The sequence below is a fragment of the Scyliorhinus torazame genome, chromosome 5 (genome assembly GCF_047496885.1).
Source record: "Scyliorhinus torazame isolate Kashiwa2021f chromosome 5, sScyTor2.1, whole genome shotgun sequence".
Lineage (NCBI taxonomy): Eukaryota > Metazoa > Chordata > Chondrichthyes > Carcharhiniformes > Scyliorhinidae > Scyliorhinus > Scyliorhinus torazame.
Window position 1 is genome coordinate 264,349,204 of NC_092711.1, and position 21,695 is coordinate 264,370,898.

At 46.6% G+C, this 21,695-nt stretch overlaps 1 protein-coding gene across 1 annotated transcript in view; it reads left to right on the plus strand.

Annotated features, from left to right (window-relative positions):
* The first annotated feature begins 2,701 nt into the window (after positions 1-2,701).
* Positions 2,702-21,695, plus strand: part of LOC140421105 (P2Y purinoceptor 4-like) — a 51,676-nt gene continuing 32,682 nt past the window's right edge. The window contains exons 1-2 of the mRNA XM_072505498.1: positions 2,702-2,759; positions 2,888-3,109. The gene's annotated coding sequence lies outside the window, so the exon portion shown is untranslated. The remainder of the gene's footprint in view (positions 2,760-2,887; positions 3,110-21,695) is intronic.

Below are 21,695 nucleotides of genomic sequence, written 5' to 3' on the forward strand. Positions count from 1 at the left end.
CGTGAACTATTTGTGCCCAGCATGGATCCGGGATTTCGGCCTCGCCCGCGATTCAGCCATCAGCCTGGATTTGCGCCGGGCGTAATGCGGCCGTTAAACCGTGGCCACTATATACAAATACATTGAATCAGTGAAGGTTTGAGTCAGTATCCATTCATAGGTGAAAAGCTTCAACATTAAAACCAAATTTGTTTCCATGTTGCAGGAACTATGGGCGGGATTCTCTCAGCCCAGGCCGGGCTGGAGAATCGCCGGGATGCGCGCGAATCTCGCGATGCCGCCCCGCCGATTCTCCGGAGCGCCGTCCACGTGTGGTCTTACCCGGCGGGGCCGCGGCGTGCATGTATCCGGGAGCGGCCTGGTGGTGGGGGGGGGGGGGTCCATCCCCGGGGGGGGGGGGGGGGGGGGTGGTGGCCTCCGCTGTGGCCTGACCCGCGATCGGGGCCTACCGATCGGCGGGCCGACCTCTCGGGCTGGGGGCCTCTTTTGTTCCGCGCCGGCCCCTGTAGCCCGATGCCATGTTGCGTCGGGGCCGGCGCGGAGAAGGGAGTCACTGCGCATGCGCGCAATCGCGTTTGTCCCACTGCGCATGCGCAGACCCGCGGCGCCCATCTGACACCGGTATCAGCAGCTGGAGTGGCGTGGCCCCTGTAGGGGTGAGAATCGCTGCCCCTGAGGGCATGTTGATGCCATCGTGAAACGCGACGACGTTTACGACGGCGTCAACACTGAGCCTCAGGATCAGAGAATCCCATCCCATGCATTTTTACACTGGAAGTTTAATTGAAGTTACCAAAATCTTGAGGGATACTATTGGACCCGGCGCCCGACGTAAGCCCATGCGTCCACCCTATCCCTGTAACCCAGTAACCCCACCGAACCTATTTTGACGCTAAGGGGCAATTTAGCATGGCTAATCCACCTAAACTGCACGGGCGCGATTCTCCGAAATGGAGACAAAGTCCCGACGCTGGAGTGAAAACCGGAGTGTTTCACTCTGGCGTCGGAGCCCGCTCCCAGGGGGGCTAGGAGTGGCGTCACGTATTTTAAGTGCGCTGGGCATTGGCGCCACGTAAAAATCGGCGCCGCATCGATGACGCGGCCGGCGTCGCGTAATTGACGTCACCCGCGCATGCGCGAGTTGGCCGGCATCGCCCGGCACCAACCCGCGCATGCGCGGTTGCCGTCCTACCCCAGGCCGCCCCGCAAGAAGATGGCGGATGGATCTTGTGGGGCGGCGGAGGAAAGGAGGTCCTCCTTTAGAGAGGCTCGCCCGCCGATCGGTGCGCATCGATCGCGGGCCAGACCCCATTGGAGGCCCCCCTGGTGCAGGAACCCCCAATCTCCCCAATCACCCCCCCCCCACAGGCCGCCCCCCCCCCCCAGCGTTCCCGCGCAGTTCCCACCGGCAGCAACCAGGTGTGGATGGCGTCGGCGGGAACCTGTCGTGTTGGGACGGTCGCTCGCCCCATTTGGGCCGGAGAATCGCCGCTCGCCTTTTGCAAACGGCAATTCTCCGAGTGGCCAGGCGTGATTCTCGCGGCGCTGGTTTGGGGGCGGTGGGGGGGGGGAGAATCGCATGCGGGTGTCAAGGCGGTGTGTCGGGACTCGCGCGGCGCCCCGGCGATTCTCCCACCCGGCATGGGGGGGGGGGGGGGCGAATTCCGCCCCACATCTTTGGACTGTGGGAAGGAAACTGGAGCACCTGGAGGAAACCCACGCAGGCACAGGGAGAAAGTGCAAACTCCACACAGACAGTCACCGAGGCTGGAATTAAACCCCGGACTCTGGAGCTGTGAGGCAGCAGTACTAACCCAGGTCTGTCGAGTTTGCGTGCATGCCAAGAGAGAAATTCAGGCCCAGGAATCAATCCATGTGTGATACTTTAGCACAATCCAACAATCTGAGAACAAGCACTGAACATGGAATTTCCAAACAGAATTTCTGCTATCTTTTATATAGTTCCATAGAATCCCTACGGTGCAGATGAAGGCCATTCAGCCCATCAAGCCTGCACCGACCTTCGCAAAGAGCACTTCACCCAAGCCCACCCACCTTCCCTATCACATTAACCCCTTAACCTAACCTACACATCTTTGTTTTGGACACTAAGGGGCAATTTAACATGGCCATTTTACCTAACCTGCTCATCGTTGGAATGTGGGAGGAAACTGGACCACCCAGAGGCAATCCATGCAGAAACGGGGAGAACACAGGCAGTTACTCAAGATTGGAATTGAACCCGGGTCCCTGATGCTGTGAGGCAGCAGTGCTAACCACTGTGCCACCCTGCTGCTCCATTCCCTTACTCATAAAACATCTAGATCCCTCCCATAGATGAGGAGATCAAAGTTTGTCTAACAACTGATAAGGTGGACGGATATTTACTGCTGGCAAGTGGATAAACTGGGTTTGAGATTTGGTTTGTTACTTAATAGTCACTAAAGGATTAGGATTTCAGTGTCTCTTTCTCCCTCCCAATTTTATACTGGTATTTCAGTATCATCTCACATGGTAATTGCCAATAAAATATAGTACGTGCAATCTGCACCTCCCCGCAACTACAAACTTCCCTCTGTAAAATGGTGAGCTGGATTATTACCATTGCTTTGACTTGTCACTTCTGAGATGAGGCTGACCTTTGTGTCACTGGTAGAATATGCTGAAATCTCTAAAGCCTAGCACTTTGATTGGTTGAGCAATTGGTCTGACTCATTCTGAAATGTACACTTGTGGAATGAAACTCCAGAAGGAACCAAGTCAGTATAATTCACGTTTTGGAACCTTAGACTCTTCCCTCTAATTTAATTGACTGGAATCTAACAATTTTACATTTAAGCAACAAACTTTGACTAATTCCTCATTTTACCATTTTGGGAATTTCTAGAATGATTCCTGTGGATCGCAGTCTCGATCTGGACTACACACTTCAAGCTCACTCCGCTGTGGTGTTGTGCGAGTTAATGAACAGCTGTAGAATGTAAGAGACTGCAATCATTCTCAGTCAATGCAGACATTGGTGCCTAGTATGTGAAATACAGGAGAATTGTGAAAAGAATCAAGACCTGACGACAAAGCTACTTCACAAATCAGGAGATGTAGACATTTGGTGAGTGCAATTTTTAAGTGTGTTGTTCCTTCTGTGAAGATTAGAACTGAACTAAGTTAAACTATTCTGAATAAGTGCATACCCTTGCATGATCCTCTGGACATTTCAGTGCTCTTTGCAGCCAATTAATTACTTTTAATTATAGCCATTGTAATGTAGAAAGAATAACAGTCAATTTACACGCAAGGTCCTGCAAGCTGCAATGATGTAAAGGACCAGGGAATCTTTTATTTGTGTTGTGGCTCAAGGGTTGGATTTTGACTAGGACACAAAGAGAATTCCTTTATTCTTCTTTGACTAATGTCATGTAATCTTTGACAGATATCTAAGAGGTTACAGATAGAATCCAGATTAATATCTCATCTGAAAGGTGGCTCCTCTGATGGAACAGCAATTCCTCACTAATGTGACAGCCTCTGATTTATTTTAGATTTTAAAGTAATCCCAATGAATGGAGTTGAGGACATTGAATAACTAGTGATGGCTTCAAGCTGCAGATTTGGGACAGAAAGTGGTTGAACTCAGATTGCAGATGAATGGGAGTCTGTGGGAATATATCCACAGACAATATCAGTTTCAGAAATCATCAATCGCTTAAAGTCAGGTAATTTGACCATATATTATCCATATCTTGGGGTCAAAATGACAGATCAACAATAAGAGGCTTAACCAGAAATCAGTTTATATTCACAGCTGATTGCTGAGTTTCTCTTCTAGTATTGTTAACAATTCATACTGTATAGATAGAGGTGGGTGACAAAAGTTAAATATTCATGAAATAATAGAAACTTCAGTCAAGGAGATAATTTAGCCCAGCTTGCCAATGCTAGCTCGCCCAGACATGTAAATTGTTTTAATGTTTCCTATTCTTTCCCTCAGCGCTGTAATATTTTTCTGCTTTTTTAAGTGTTGCAGATTGTTTGATATCAATAGTTACTTGAGGTAATATATTGCATATTCTAAAATCTTGCGTGAAAAAGTATTCTCACCCATTCCTACTTGTATTAATTCTAAGTTTATTCCCCCTTGTTTTTGAATCACTGAGCATTGGAAATGATTGTTCATACCCATTTACCTTACATAATTTTGGAAACGTCTACTGGATCCTATTTTAATCTTCTCTACTTCCCTGAACACAACTTTGATTTTTAAGCCTTCCATTACAATTATATGTCTGGTATCATATTATTGAATGTTCATGGTACTTTATCCACTGATTTTTCAATGTCCCTCTGTAAGAAATGGCAAGTTAAGCTGCAAGCTTGTTGTTAGTTCATTCAATACCAGTTTTAATTTTCTTTGTTAGACATGGGATATAGGGGGCGTCATTCTCCGACTCCCCCGCCGGGTCGGAGAATGGCCGTTGGCCGCCGTGAATCCCGCCCCCGCCCCAGGTACCGGAGATCGGGCGGGGGCGGGAATCGGGCCGCGCCGGTTGGCGGGACCCCCGCTCAATTCTCCGGCCCGGATGGGCCGAAGTCCCGCCCAGAAATTGCCTGTCCCGCCGGCGTAAATCAAAGCTGGTATTTACCGGCGGGACCAGGCGGCGTGGGCGGGCTCCGGGGTCCTGGGGCGGGGTGCGGGGCGATCTGACACCGGGGGGTGCCCCCACGGTGGCCTGGCCCGCGATCGGGGCCCACCGACCCGCGGGCGGGCCTGTGCCGTGGGGGCACTCTTTCCCTTCCGCCTCCGCCACGGCCTCCACCATGGCGGAGGCGGAAGAGACTCTCCCCACTGCGCATGCGCGGGAAACTGTCGGCGGCCGCTGACGCTCCCGCGCATGCGCCGCATTTCCGCGCCAGCTGGCGGGGCAACAAACGCCATTTCCGCCAGCTGGCAGGGCAACAAACGCCATTTCCGCCAGCTGGCGGGGCGGAAATCCCTCCGGCGTCGGCCTAGCCCCTCAATGTTGGGGCTCGGCCCCCAAAGTTGCGGAGCATTCCGCACCTTTGGGCCGGCGCGATGCCCGTCTGATTGGCGCCGTTTCTGGCGCCAGTCGGCGGACATCGCGCCGTTGGGGGAGAATTTCGCCCAGGGTCAGTGAGCTCAGCTGATTAGAGTATAGTCTTAATAATGTGGCTTGGGTTCAGTCCCTGTGCCACTGAGGTGGTTCTTGGTGCCTGCCTCCTCTCATTGCTTCATCTTGCTACCATAGATAAGGGATTTGTGGAGAGCCATGATCTGCAACCCGCAATGTCTGAGGATTCTATATGAAGAGAGAAAGGGAGAGAAGGCATGGGATCTGTGATTCTATGACAAAGTGTCCCAAAGGTGAAAGCAGGGAGGAGGCAGAAACAATGGGGAGCCAGTCAGAATGATGTAAAAGCATCATGAGACACCAGTAAAGAGAAAAGGCTCAGAAAAAGGTCCTCATCCACAGGCAACCAGTTGTATAGAATCAGGAGAATTATCTGCCATATCTCTCCACTCTTGACAAGGGCATTTTGTAGAGTGGAATGGATTTGAAGGATGTGTGAATGGGTCCCTTGGCTTGCAGGTCTCACGAGAGGGTATTTCAGGAATGCTGCACATTCTAATAGGAAGGAAGGACATAACAGGAAATGGGATTAAGCCACTCTGAGATAAGGTTGATCAGCAGTGAGGAGCAGCATCTACAGAGGGAGAAGCAGGGGCCAGGAATCTGGAGCAGGAAGGCAATGAAGGTGATACCCTTACCATAGAGACTACTGTCAAAGGAAAAGCTGCATGGACATGTTGGAGTGTCTGTGCTGCAGAAGGTTGCGTCTATCCAGGCAGATAATTGCTGACTAGTGTGCTCTCGTTTAGTGTTGTATGACAGTTTGTAGGAACTTCACCTTGGCCTTCCCATGGCTGTAGAAATTGTAATGCCCTTGCAATTTTGTAGCTGGGTTCTTCCACGCTGTAGCAACAGCAGACATTGGTGGCACCTTGCAGGTAGCAGCATTCATTGCATTGCAGAGGTAACAGAATTAACTTTTTGAGAGGACAGGAGATTACATTGAATTCAAGGTAGATAGCAGCACTCAATCTCAGTCAGTGGGATCTGACTCCATTGCTAGATTCCTTTAAGTGCAGAGGATCATCCATTGTGTCCATATGGCCAGCTAGAGAGATTCCTCAACAGGAAGGGATACCACTCCCTAAATGGTCAACTAACCGGCCACTACACCAAACATTTATGCAGCCGAGTTCACAATATCCTGGAAGCTACCATGATGCCTTCACCATTCGGAAATCACAGGTGCTACAGCTCTTCATGGAGCAATTCAAAGTCTGTAGATGGTTATAAATAGTTAAGACTTAATCCTTGAGGAGATATGTAACCCCGTTGTGGAGGCTGAGAGACACTACGGAAGATACCACCTGAGCACAAGGGCATCATTTAGCAGACCAAAGCCCTCCTGAAGTTTATACTCAGGTGTCTTGACTTGTCAAGTGACATCCTCCAATACATTACCTCATGCATTGAGGTGGTCTGCATTTAACTTCATGAGAGGAGGTGTGGACCTTGAAGCGAGAGGAGGACCAGGCCAGTTCCTCAGAGGGGAAAAGAGGCTGAGGATGAGGAAAGCAAAACTGGAGAATGGTGCCTACACTTTGCAGTGGTATCTCCATGCTAGGCGTAGGAGGCAGATGCTCATCAGGATGGCAAAGGCACTAGAACCACACTGACTTCGACATGTTCCACCTGAGTGATAATCAGTCTGCATGACATTTGGAGAGGAGAATCACCTCCATCTGAGTGAGAGCAGTTATCCGTTAAGAACAAAAGTCAGCAAACTTCCAATGGCACAAACACTGCAAGGCTCCAGAGTCTCCACCTGGCACAGTCTTCCTCAACATGCTCTTTTGCTCTGGTAATTTTTATTTCCTAGTCTACTGCCTTTAAACATGATTAAATGAAAACACACAAGTGAACCTTATTGCAATTACATGTCCAGGGTTTTATTGGCTATCGGTTTGATGTTGTGTACACATAAATACTGAAGTGACCCAGCTGTTCAGTGATATCCTGGACCCTGGGACCAGGGAGGCAACACACCATCCTGGAGTCATGTTGATGGCCTCAGTAGTGCCTATCTGTTCCCCTGACTATCAAATCGCCTAGTCCTATTGCTCTACCTCTCTTCCTCCCGCTCTGTACAGACAGGCTGCTTATGGTGCCTGAAGCTTGACTCTGTCTGCACTCCCTGGAGGAACCAGCACCCTCATCAGCCTCCAAAATTTAATACCAATTTGTGAGCAGGACTCCAGGGGTCTCATGAACTAAGGGCGGGATTCTCCCCTACTCGGCAGGACAGGCCGTAGCGGCGCCACTCCGGCATCGGGCCGCCTGGAAAGTGTGGAATCCTCCGCATCTTCAGGGGCTAGGCCGGCGGCGGCGGGGTTGGCGCCATGCCAACTAGCACCGAAGGCCTCCGCCGGCTGTTGCTCCCGCGCATGCGCCAACTTGCGCAGGCCAGCGGAGGCCCTTCGGCGCCGGTTGGCGTGACGCCAAGCCCAGGCCAAGTTCCGCACACATGAGTGCGGCCTCAACCGGGACCTGGGATTCATGTCGCATTACATTCATCCCCTACCATCTGGCCTGGGCTTGCAAAATCCTACCAACTGTCCTGGCTTGAGACAATTCACACCTCTTTAACCTGGGGTTACCCCTATCTCTGGATCTGTAAATACTTAATTACCTGCAAATGCTCGCATTCTAAGCATTGTCTTGCATCTTTGAATTTGTCTATATATATGTTTCTGGAACAGACCTCTTCATTCACCTGAGGAAGGAGCAGCGCTCCGAAAGTTGGTGTTTGAAACAAACCTGTTGGACTTTAACCTGGTGTTGTAAGACTTCTTACAATGTATGTCATTTGTGAGTTTGATAGGAGCTGTCTTGTTACTTTCGCTGAGGCAGAAAACTAATTGGACGGATTCAAATGTGCCATTCTGGGAAAGATGAGTGGTATAACCTACAAGTGGCCAGCGAATGGGAACAGTTAACTTCCCGTGACTCTTGAAGAATACGAGCTCCCCTATTGAGGGGGTGGGAGATCTCTAAACAATGCATCGTTGTACCGCACGTAGAGCCGGCCAGTTAGGTATCCGCTCGGGAGAGAAGATCCAGTAGGAAACTACAGGAACTGTAATAATAGTCGTAAAATTAAGTAAATTTTTGTTCCAACAAACTCAGTGTGGATTCTTTGTGGCCCTTACAAAAATGAGTATAGATTTTGGAGATGACAACATATTCAAGGACTTTGGAAAGGAATGGGAGATTGGGGATGGGGTGGGAGCTTGTAAGGGCGTTAGGGTCAAGGTTGTATTTTATGTGGAGAGGGGTGATGACTACAAATTTGAAGGAGAGATGTACAACACCTGAATGGAAAGAACTGTTTACAATATCAGCTAGCAAGGAGATCAGTGGCGACTACGGGCTTTTCACAGTGACTTCATTGCAGTGTTAATGTAAGTCTACTTGTGACAATAAAGATTTTAAAAATAAGGAAGGGAAGATGGTGGTCAGTAATTTTGTGGGAATGGAGTCGAGGGAACAGAAGGTGGGTTCCATGGCCAAAATGAGCTTGAAGAGGGCATGAGGGGAAAAAGAAAAGGAAAGATGCAAGTTCAGGGCAAGGACAGGGAGTTGAAGAGGAAAAAACAAAGATAAAAGCAAATGATTGCGGATGCTGGAATCTGAAACAAAAACAGAAAACACTGGACAATCTGAGCAGATCTGACAGTATCTGTGGAGAGAGAAGGAACCTAACGTTTCGAGTCTGGATGATTGTCAGAGTTGGAGAGGAAGTTTGGCCCACTGAGCAGTTTTAACAGATCAGGACCAGATAGTGCCTTATATGGTCCAACCAGATTTGACATTGGATGGCTAAACCAGTTGTCCACCATATCCTTTCAATTCTGCATCTCTAATTGCCCTTGAGAAGGTGGTGGTGAGCTATACCAGGCTTAAACTGACAAGTGGCATGTAATATTCATGCCACACAAGTACCATCTCCAACATGAGCTGATCTAACCATCACCCCTTAACATTCAGTGACACTACCATCACTGAATGCTCCACTATCAACATCCTGAGGGTTACCATTTATGAGAAACTGAATTAGACTAACCATGTATATACTAAGCTACAAGAGCAGGTCAAAGGATAGGAATCCAGCAGCGAATAACTCATCTTATGAGTCGCCAAAACCTGTACACCACCTATAAGGCACAAGTCAGGAGTGTGATGGAATATTCTCCCTTTGCCTGGATGAGTGCAGCCCCAACAACACTTAAGAATCTCAACGTGATCCAGGACAAGGCAGCCTGCTTGATTGCTCCCCCTGCCATAAACATTCAATCCTTTCACCACCAACGCACAGTGGCAGCCGTGTGAACCATCTGCAAGATGCACTGCAGGAACCTGCCAATGTTCCTTAGAGAGTACCTTCCAAACCTTCTAGAAGTACAAGGGGAGCAGATACCTGGGAACATCACCACCTAGAAGTTCCCCTCCAAGTCATTCACCATTCCTTCTCTGTCCCGGCATCAAAATCCTGGAATTCTTTCCGTAATAGCACTGTGGGTGTATCTACATCTCAGGCTCTGCAGCGGTTCAAGAAAGCAGCTCAGTACCACCATCTCATGAGCAACTAGGGATGGGCAATAAATTCTGGGCAGGCCAGTGACACCCAAATCCCATAAAAATGAATTAAAACGAAGACTCAAATTGAGCTTTGGTGAACTCGTTATTGCTGAGTAAGTGCCGCTTGATAGCACTGTCAGTGACTCCTTCCATCACTTTGCTGATGATTGCGAGTCGACTGATAGGGCAGTAATTGGCCGGGTTGGATTTGTTCTGCTTTTTGTGTACAGGTCATAGCTGGGAAACTTTTCACATTGCCAGGTAAATGCCAATATTGTAGCTGTACTGGAAAATCTGGGCTAGGGACATGGCTAATTCTGGTGCACCAATCTTCAGTACTATTGCTGGAATGTTGTTAGGGCCTCTCGTCTTTGTAGCATCCAATACCTTCAGCTGTTTCTTTCTTTCACGTGGAGTGAATTGAATTGGCTGATGATTGACCTCGGGCAACCACAATCATCTCAGTCCCAGGATATAACAGTAGGAGTTTCTAGGATAGTGTCCCTGGTCCAATTATTATCAGTTGCTTCAGCAATTACCACCATAAGATCAGAAGCGTGGGTGCTTGCTGATGATTTGCACAATGTTCATTATCATCCACAACTTCTCAGAAACTGAAGCAGTCTGTGTGCATATGCAGCAAAACATGGACAACATTGAGGCAACATATGCCAGTCAATGACCATCCTCAAAAAGCAAGAATCCAACCATGTCCGTCTTGACATGCAATGGCATCATACTCATTGAATCCCCACTATCAACATCTATTGGTCAGAAACTAAACTGGACCAGCTCTATAAATACTGTGGCTACAAAAGCAGGTCAGAGGGTGGGAATTCTGCAGAGAATAACTCACCTCCTGAAACTTCAAAATCTGTCCACCATCTACAAGCTACATTAAGTCAGGAGTATGATAGAATACTCTCTATTTGCCTCAATGAACACTGTTCCAACACCCTCAAGAAGCTCAATACAATCCAGGACAAAGTAACCCATTTTATCGGCATCCTATTCACCACCTTCAACATTAAATCCCTCCACCACCGATGCACAGTGGTAACAGTGTGCACCCGATGCACTGCAGCAACTCACCAGGGCTCCTTCAGTAGCACCTTCCAAACCCACAACCTCTTCTGCCAAGAAGGACAAAGGCTGGAGATGCATTGGAACACCACCACTTGAAAGTTTCCCTCCAAGTCACACGCCAACTTGACTTGGAACTACATCACCATTCCTTCACTGTCGCTGGGTCAAATTCCTGCAGTCCACTTCCTAACAACACTGTGAGTAGCTACACCACCTGGACTGCAGTGATTCAAGAAATGGATCACTTCCACCCTCTCAAGGGGAATGAGAGATGGACAATAGATGTTTACCTAGCTAATGAAAGAATGAACAAAATATATAGCATACAGTTTGACATAGATTCCTTGCCTGATGGTCTGAAGTACTAGATCTTTAGAAGTCTGTGGCAACCTTTAGCAGTGAATCTATGTGATTTGATGTTCTGGCTTTCCTCAACTGCTCCTCCTACTCACGTGGTCAGTGCAGTCACTCAGTGCACCGCATCCGTGTTCACTCTCTAATGTCTCTTTTGGAGATATCTCCGAGCTGGTGCTTGGGACGAATAACCTAGGAAACAGCAGGTGCTGGCTTTTTAAGCAACATCTCGAGGAGAGGTTATAATAGCTTCCCGATGAGCTGAGTTCTCATTTTACTTGCAGTAGAGAGAGTGGAATGAGTCAGGATAGATTTACTGCACAGGGCTAAATAGCTGGCTTTTAAAGCAGACCATGGCAGGCCAGCAGCGTGGGTTCAATTCCCGTACCAGCCTCCCCGAACAGGCGCCAGACTGTGGCGACTAGGAGTTTTTCACAGTAACTACATTTGAAACCTACTTGTGACAATAAGCGATTTTCATTTCATTTCATTTTCATTTCATGTGGGGCAGAATAGAGTAAGTGAGAAGCAGGCAGATGGTCCATGCCTTCTTTTTTTTACTTGTCTCTGATGCCGTGTAAAGCCTCCTCACCAGGATTTGCTGTGTTTAGTCTTCATATAAGTCAATGATTGAGGGACCAGCACTTGCTGCTGCGCTCCTAGAAAATTAGCTCAAGTGTTGAGAACTACCCTTTGTTCCGATGACTTGCAGTAAAACCTAATGGGGCTAATGATTGGTGCGCATAATAAAGATTTACATTCCACAGAAAGCTTTTGAGACACATACATAAAACACTGAGTAAATGAACAGTTCTTGGTGAAATTTATGAATTCAAAGCCCATGCATTCATTCAAACATTAACTGGGACATACTTCAACATTGTAGCATCGTTATAAATGGTTGGCACGTTTAATATAATGCATTCTTGGAGGTTTCATGTATTTTGTCTTAAATTTACGATCTGCTGAGGTAAAGACACATTTACTGGCACAGTCTGGGAGAATGGAAATGGTGACATTGGTATGATTGCCCTGATTACCTTCTGCCAATGCCACTTAGCAGTTCTTCTCAGGACTTCTTCAGTATTTGGCAAAAAAAGTTACCTCCCTCTTCTGCCATTATTTCCTGTACTAGTATTTTGTCATGTGAGAGTACCTTTAAGACATGGATGTTTAAGCAATGTACCTTTAAGAAAACAGTGATGTCAGAGAGTGGGTGGAGCTGGGCTTTAGATCATCCATTTTGAAGTTTCCGTTTGAAAAAGCAGCTTGTGTGTGTCTGTGTGTTTCTAGAGAGCTGCAGTTTGGAGGAAAAGAGCTTGGCAGTGTCTGTGTTTGCAGTGAGCTGGATCTCTACCATGAAAGACTATCTCGGGATCATTTGGATGATTTAAACTCATAATAGTAAAGCCTTTAACCTGATGTGATTCTGTTTAAGGGTGTTAAGACTCTTGGAAATTTGAAGGAACATTTTGAGGCATTATTTACTGTAGCAATACTTTCGGAGTTATCTTTGAAGTAAGGGGTGTTAAGAGATCCAATGTTTATTTAAGATGTTAAGTTGAGTTCATGGAATAAACATTGTTTTGTGTTTAAAAACCCACGTGTCCATAATTGTAATCCCACACCTTGGGAACAAGCCGTGTGCTAGGAAAAGCAACAAATACATTAAAGGGGGAGGTTGGTTGAACTCCATGATACATTTTGGGGTTCTGAAAACGCCTCGCCCATAACAATTGGGGGCTCGTCCGGGATAAAAGTCGATCTATTGGATTGGCTTTTGTGAACTTAAAGACAGTGAAGGATTGTTGCTTTTCCAGTGTGGTATTTTAATTTAAGTAGAGTGTGTTGTGGACAATGACTCTTTCAGAGGCTCAGAAGGTTTTGGGGGTGGAAACTGTCACACGCAGTACTTTACACGGAGACAATAAAGAGCGTGTACCTCAGATTAAAAAAGAAATCCAGGAGAGTGGAAAAGAAATGAAAAGTTTCAGATATTTTCACTGTAATAAACTAAGCCATGTAAAGTCACAGTGTTGGTGGTTGAACAAAAGCACTGGGAAGGTTGATGTGGTAAAACAGGATAAAACAGTGGGGTTTGCTAGGGTGGTAAAGGAAGGCCGAAGGGAAGTGATGGAGGTGCAAACGATTGTACAGCCTGGTCAAGAAGTAATTGTTAAGAAGGTGCCAGATCTCTTTAAAGAATTTACTTGTGTGGGTAAAGTTTATTCATGTGTATCAGGAGGAGCAGGTAAAGAAGTCACAATTTTAAGAGATACAGGGGCTAGTCAATCTTTAATGGTAAGAGGTGAGGAATTATGTAGTTTGGGAAGAATGTCGCCAGAAAAGGTGGTGATATGTGGAATTCAGGGTGAGAGGAGTAGCGTTCCATTATATAAGGAAAGGTTGGAAAGTCCAGTGAAGAGTGGTGAAGTGGTAGTAGGAGTAATAGATAAACTATCTTGTCCATGAATACAGTTTATCTTGGGTAATGATATAGCTGGATCGCAGGTGGGAGTGATGCCTACTGTGGTTGATAAGCCAGTGGAAAATCAGACAACTGAAGGGTTGAAGGACGAAAATCCTGGGATATTTCCGGACTGTGTAGTAACAAGGTCGCAAAGTCACAGGTTAAGACAAGAGGAGAAATCAAAGAGTGAAGATGAAGTTGAAGTGCAATTATCAGAAACGATTTTTGATCAGATGGTTGAAAAAGAACAAGAACAGGTGGAGGATCATAGATCATAGAATTTACAGTGCAGAAGGAGGCCATTCGGCCCATCGAGTCTGCACTGGCTCTTGTAAAGAGCACGCTACCCAAGCCCACACCTCCACCCAATCCCCAATTCCCAGTAACCCCACCTATCCCCATTACCCAGTAACCCCACCCAACACTAAGGGCAATTTTGGACACGAAGGACAATTTAGCATAGCCAATCCACCTAACCTGCACATCTTTGGACTGTGGGAGGAAACCGGAGCACCCGGAAGAAACCCACGCACACACGGGGAGAACGTGCAGACTCCGCACAGACAGTGACCCAAGCCGGGAATCGAACCTGGGACCCTGGAGCTGTGAAGCAATTGTGCTAACCACAATGCTACCATGCTGCGGGATGAGGCGGATATTTTTAGTTCAGGAAAATTGACGGAGTTACAACAGAAAGATGTAGAAATAAAACGGATATTTCAGAAAGCATATACGGAAGAGGAATCTGAGAGTATACCAGAGTGTTATTACCGTAAAAATGATGTCTTGATGAGAAAATGGAGACCTGAACATATGCAGGCGGATGAAAAGTGCGCAGAAGTTCATCAAGTAGTATTGCCGGTAGCGTATAGAAAGGAGGTGTTGCGAGTTGCACATGAGGTACCAGTGGGAGGTCATTTGGGAATAAGGAAAACTCAAGCTAAAATCCAGAAACATTTTATTGGCCTGGACTACATAAAGATGTAGTTAAATTTTGTCAATCATGTCACACATGTCGAGTGATAGGGAAACCTCAAGCAGTGATAAAACCAGCGCCCTTAATACCCATTCCAGCATTTGAGGAACCTTTTACGAGGGTCATAATTGATTATGTAGGGCCGCTTCCTAAAACAAAAAGTGGGAATCAATATCTTTTGACTATAATGGATGTGTCTACTAGGTTTCCAGAGGCCATTCCAGTACGTGATATTACAGCTAAAAGGATTGGGGAGGAGTTACTTAAATTCTTTACTAGATATGGACTACCCACAGAAATTCAATCGGATCAAGGATCAAATTCTACTTCAAAGTTATTCAAAGAAGTTATGGATAGCTTCGGAATAAAACAATTTAAATCAACTGCGTACCATCCAGAATCACAGGGAGCGTTAGAAAGGTTGCATCAGATATTAAAGACAATGTTGAGGGCATATTGTCAAGATTATCCAGAGGATTGGGATGAAGGAATTCCATTCGTATTGTTTGCAATTAGGGATGCACCTAATGAGTCTACCAAATTTAGTCCTTTTTAACTAATCTTTGGTCATGAGGTAAGAGGACCACTTAAATTGATTAAGGAAAAACTGGTGGGTGATAAAGTGGAAATTACACTATTGGATTACGTGTCAAATTTTAGGGAACGATTAAATAGAGCAGGTGAATTGGCTAGGCAACATTTGAAAGTTGCACAAAATGTGATGAAACGGGTAGCGGACAAGAAATCCAAAGTTCGTAGTTTTGCCAGTGGGGATAAAGTTTTTGTGTTGTTACCAGTGGCAGGTGAGCCTTTAAAAACTAGGTTTTGTGGACCATATCAGATTGAAAGGAAATTAAGTGAGGTGAATTATGTGGTTAAAAACACCAGATAGAAGGAAGACTCACTGAGTGTGTCATGTGAATATGCTTAAAAGGTACTTTGAAAGGGAAGGAGAGAAAAAGGAGGTTTTAATGATTCTAACTCAAAGTGACGAACCAAATCCAGATGACTGTGAATTTGACATCCCTCAAATTAAATTGGAAAATGAGGATGTTCTTAAAAATTGGGATGAATTGTTAAGTTACCTTTCAGAAGAAAAATGAACTGACCTGAAAGAGTTATTGATACCACATGGGCAAGTTTGTAGAGATAAATTGGGAAGTACTAAAATGGCTATACATGATGTAGATGTGGGAAATGCTGTTCCTATCAAACAACATCCATATAGACTTAATCCTTTAAAATTGACACAGGTAACCAAGAGATTGAGAGTATGCTTAAAAATGGCATAATTGAAGTGGGTTGCAGCCAATGGAGCTCACCCATAGTGATGGTGCCTAAACCAGATGGTACCCAACGGTTGTGTATGGACTATAGAAAGGTGAATGCAGTTACAAGAACGGACTCTTATCCTGTCCCACCATTGAAGGATTGCATGGAGAAAGTGGGACAATCTGTTTTTATTTCCAACTTCCAGACATGGAAAGAACATTTAAAACATCGTATGGAGTTCTTCGATTGACTTCAGGTGGCGGATTTGGTGATGAACCTAGCCGAAAGTGAATTTGGAGAAGCTCAAATCACTTTCCTTGAGGAGTTTCCGATACCCTCAAGACGAAGGGAGGCAAAGCAATCTCTTAACATGAATGAATTTGATCGAACGTTTGTGCAAAAGCTTTGTGGCGTGATTACTCCACTGATGGACTTGCTAAAGAAACCTAAAAAATTTCAATGGACAGCGGACTTTCAACAGGCATTTGACTGCCTAAAAGCTGTGATCACCAATGCTCCTGTATTGGAGAATTGCAAGGGACTCTGTAGTCAGATTGAACTAAAGTATCTGACTCTAAAGAGAAATGCCGAGGAGTAGAGGAATGGATGGATCGCGCAGAGACTTTGTTCAAAGAAACTGTCAATCGAGAAGGATTTCGGTTGGAGAAAGAAGAACAAAGAAAAATGGACGATATTATTATACCTGTTTGCATGTGGTTTTTTTTTTAAACGAAAGGATATATTTATGATGTACATTTCTCAGTGGATGGTGCAAAAGTGAAAAATGAAACCATCTTGAAGTTGATGGTTTTTTTTTTTCTTGGGGGAGGTGTCATGTGAGAGTACCTTTAAGACATGGATGTTTAAGCAATGTACCTTTAAGAAAACAGTGATGTCAGAGAGTGGGTGGAGCTGGGCTTTAGATTAGCCATTTTGAAGTTTCAGTTTGAAAAAGCAGCTTCTGTGTGTCTGTGTGTTTCCAGAGAGCTGCAGTTTGGAGGAAAAGAGCTTGGCAGTGTCTGTGTTTGCAGTGAGCTGGATCTCTGCCATGAAAGACTATCTCTGGATCATTTGGGTGATTTAAACTCATAATAGTAAAGCCTTTAACCTGATATGATTCTGTTTAAGGGTGTTAAGTCTCTTGGAAGTTTGAAGGAACATTTTGAGGAATTATTTACTGTTGCAATATTTTCGGAGTTATCTTTGAATAAGGGGTGTTAAGAGATCCAATGTTTATTTAAGATGTTAAGTTGAGTTCATGGAATAAACATTGTTTTGTGTTTAAAAACCCACGTGTCCATAATTGTAATCCCACACCTAGGGAACAAGCCGTGTGCGAGGAAAAGCAACAAATACATTAAAGGGAGAGGTTGGTTGAACTCCATGATACATTTTGGGGTTCTGACAATGCCTCGCCCACAACAATTTCCATTGTCTCAGCTGAGAACGTGGGATTTTTCTGCCCTTCTGGAGACATAGCAGCCAATATAAAATCTGAATACTTCTTTTGATGTGGAAATGAAGGTGCCGGTTGCTTTTAGCTGCTCCAAGTATATAAATAGACATTTCAGCATTGATATATATTTAAACATATGGCAGAAAGAAATACTGGAGAAAAATCTTCACTCTGATAGGGGTTGGAATAGTGTGGAGCTGAGCGAGAAGCCAGATAGAGCGATGAGAATAAAAAGAAGGATATGTTGATAGAGTTAGAGAAATTGAGTCATTGAAAATGTGTGTAGTCAATAATCACTTGTAGAACCAGTTGAGCTGAATAACCTGCTTCTGTGCTTTAAATAAAATTAAAATCTTGAGTACATAGAACATAGAACATAGAACATACAGTGCAGAAGGAGGCCATTCGGCCCATCGAGTCTGCACATACTTAAATGGGCAATATTCCATTTAGAGGTATTCCTGATGCCTGGAGCTCATCCCAAAAAAATATTCCAAAGAGGCCGAAAGAAATTTGGTCGTTGATAAGTTTAACAATTGAGCAATTGACGATTTAACGCCAAGGGGACCTGGTTAACCTTGAGATTAACTTGTAGGCCGCTTTGATCCTTCAGTTTGCGAACGAGATCTTGCTTTCCGCTTTCCTAATTATTTAACTAATGTGGTCAATATCAAAAACAGAATGAATGCACAGCAATGAAGGAAAGTTCATTGGGATTAAGAAGTTACAGAACACTCAGAATCAGTAATGCTTTATGAATAAAGGTCTTTGGGCTCAATGCGCGCGATGCCTGACGTGTCGAGGCTCAACCGCGTGCGCAGCCGACGACCCATCAACAATTGCGGGGACGCCAATCTAGTGATGACGTGGTCCAGTAATAGAAAAGGAAATGGGCCAGCCGGGTCTCCGGAGAACTGGAGGACTGTTTTTGCTTAAATGTCTGCAATGCTCGTTCGGTCAATCCGTTGGATAACGGGTGGTAAGGTGCAGTCTGTACATGACAGATTCTATTTTTCTTCGGAAAGTCGGTGAATTCCACACTTGTAAAAGGTGTGCTGTTGTCCGGCACTAATACCTCAGGAAGCCCATGAGGATTGAAAGTTTGTCGAAGCTGCTCAGTAGTCACTTGCGATGTTGTTGTGGTTATTCAGTGGACATCCATCCACTTTGGATGGATAAGTAGATACATGGCTCCTTGAAAGGGTCCTGTGAAATCCACCTGGAGGCGGGACCATGGTCAGCCAAGCCACTCCCATGGATGGAGTAGAGTTGCAGGGTACATTGCTTTGACAAAGTCTCGATATCCACGTCGATTCCAGGCCACCATACATAACCTGGGCCAACAGCTTCATTTTGGAGATTCCGGGTGTTCGCTACGGAGGTCTTATAGGATTGCTCCCTGTCCTTGCTCGGGCATGACCACCCGGGAGCCCCACAGCAGAATGCCATCTAGCATACTGAGTTCAGCCACCTTCATGGTGAATGTGTGAAGATCCTCCGGGAGAGCACGATGTAGGGTGCAGTGCAATGTGGTGGAACGTGGCCAACAGTGGGTCTGTCTGAGTCCACGCCTTCAACTGGGCTGCCGTCACTGGCAAGGTGTCTATAAAGTGCAAGGCTGCAATTACCTTGTTTGACGTGGTAGGCGTTTGCGCTGGCCGGTAACGGGAGTCGGCTGAGGGCATGTGGAATCTTTGTTCCTAGATGAGTTTCCAACAGTATTCCTATGCCACCAGGAACAGCGCCCAGCGCTGAATGCATGCGGCCACCAGAGGGAGGATTGCCCTCTCCTCCTTAAACAACCTCAGCAGGGGTTTGTGGTCCGTAAATGTATGCCCATATATGTACCGGTGGAATTGCTTCAGCCCAAAACCTCCTTTTCGATTTGTGCGTAGTTACACTCTGCCGCCGCCAGTGTGTGTCACACAAACGCAATGTGCCATTCCGTCCCGTCATCCATTCATGCACCAGAACTGTCCCGATGCCATAAGGCATGGCATCGCAGGTTAACAACAAGGGCTTGGATGGGTCAAAAAGAGTCAGTAGATGCAAAGATGAGAGCCGCTGCTTCAACTCGTCAAAAGGCATCTGTTGCAGGTCCCAAAAACTTTGCTTTGTTGGCCCTTCTTTAGTAACAGATATAGTGGGATGAACACATTCGCCAAATTTGGAATGAACTTGCCATAATAATTGATTAGGCCCAAGAAGGAGCAGAGTTCCATAGGATCCTTTGGCACGGGGGCCTGCCGGATTGCTTATCCCTTGTCATCCACTGGGTGCAAATTATTCTGGAGACCCCGTAACTCAAGTTATTTTGTGTGAAATACAAACTTTTCATGCCGTAGGCGTACGCCGACTGCCTCGAACTGATTAAGTACGTCCTCCAGATTCTTCCTGTGTTCCCGGTAGGACGAACTGGCGATCAACACATCGTCAAGGTAAACTGCAACCTGCCGCAATCCCCGGAGAATATTCTCCATTACTCGCTGAAAAATGGCACATGCAGAGGAGACTCCAAAAGGGAACGTGGTGTACCCGTACAGACCCCTGTGTGTATTGATGGTCACGTACCTTTGTGAGCTGAATGCAAAACTAATTGCAGATAAGCGTGATTATATCGAGCTTGGTGAAGGTACGCCCTCCACTGAGCCGAGCGTTTAGTTCTTCAATTCTAGGCACCGGATAATGGTCCAAACGAGACGCCTGATTTGTCATTTTATAATCCCTGCAGAGATGGACGGAGCTGTCAGGCTTCATAACTGGCACAACCCAATTTGCGAACCGAGATGATGATCCCTAATTGTTCCAGGTGGTCCAACTCTGCATCGTACTTAGACTTCAATGTCTAGGTGCAGAACGGGCCCGGAAATGCTGTGGCTGAGCCTCGGGGTCCACCAAAATCTTGGCGGAGGCTCCTCAGATGGCACCTAGTCCATCTTGAAAAATGCCTGGGAAATGCCCCGGTCCATCAGGGCACATGCGCCACACCGGCTGCGAATCAGCCTTGGCTCTTTAGCCAATCCTGCCCCAGCAAGCTGGGGCCCGAACCTTTATTACAACCAATGGTAGGTTTGCTGACTGTAGCCTGTAATCCACAGGGACTTCCGAGGTGCCCGCAATCTCCCAAGGGCTCCTCCGTATATGTTGCCAGCCATGCGTCGGTATCCCGCAATACCAAGCTTCGGATGCCCAAGCGGACTTGGTTGTATGTGCGTTAGCTGATTAATGAGACTGCGCTCGGCCCAGGTACTGAGCTCCATCTGGATGGGGAACCCATTGATCCGGATCATCATCTGGATGGATATCACCCGTACTGCCGAGATATAATCGAGATGATGGGCACCCTCTGCCTGGTTTTCCACAAAATGTGCGCATCTCCTTACTTCCGCTCCTATGTCTTATGGTCTTATTAGGAGGTTGAGGGGAGATCTAATAGAAACTTACAAGATAATGAATGGCTTAGATAGGGTGGACGTAGGGAAGTTGTTTCCATTAGCAGGGGAGACTAGGACCCGGGGCACAGCCTTAGAATAAAAGGGAGTCACTCTAGAACAGAGATGAGGAGAAATTTCTTCAGCCAGAGAGAGGTGGGTCTGTGGAATTCATTGCCATAGAGGGCGGTGGAGGCCGGGACGTTGAGTGTCTTTAAGACAGAAGTTGATGAATTCTTGATTTCTCGAGGAATTAAGGGCTATGGAGACAGAGCGGGTAAATGGAGTTGAAATCAGCCATGATTGAATGGCGGAGTGGACTCGATGGGCCGAATGGCCTTACTTCCGCTCCTATGTCTTATGGTCTTATGGGATAGCCATCAGGGGTGTAGCGGGCTGTTGGGCTTCCCTGCTGGCATCCATTCTGGCAGTTTCTCCGGGTACCGGTGGGTCCATCCCGCAGTATGGGGGTCTCAAACAGGGGAATGCTGGCGCCTATCCCTGGGAAAAGGCTGATTCTGGTCCTGGTCTTAAGGAGTGCATCCCCAATAGTGGGAGTCCTGAACTACAGTGCGGGGAGGGGGTGCTCCTTGTCCAGCTGGGCTTTGCAGATTAGGTTATGCGCACGGCCGACGCCATGTTGTATGGCGCGACCAGTGCAGGTCGTGAGCCGTGCGCATGCGCGCCCCGGGACCTGGCCATTCTCCGGCCATTTTCCGTGTGATCCACGGATGGTTCATGCACCGCCAGTGCTAGCCCTTCACCGGTACCGGAATTGGTGAGGGGTTCGCGCCAATTGTCCTGACATGAACATCCCGCGGATTCTCTGTTCGAGCCGGCACGAAGTCGCAAAATCGGAGAATTCCGCCCACAGTGTATTGTGTTCAATTAAATTGGACTGTTGATCCACACATTTCTTAGGTGA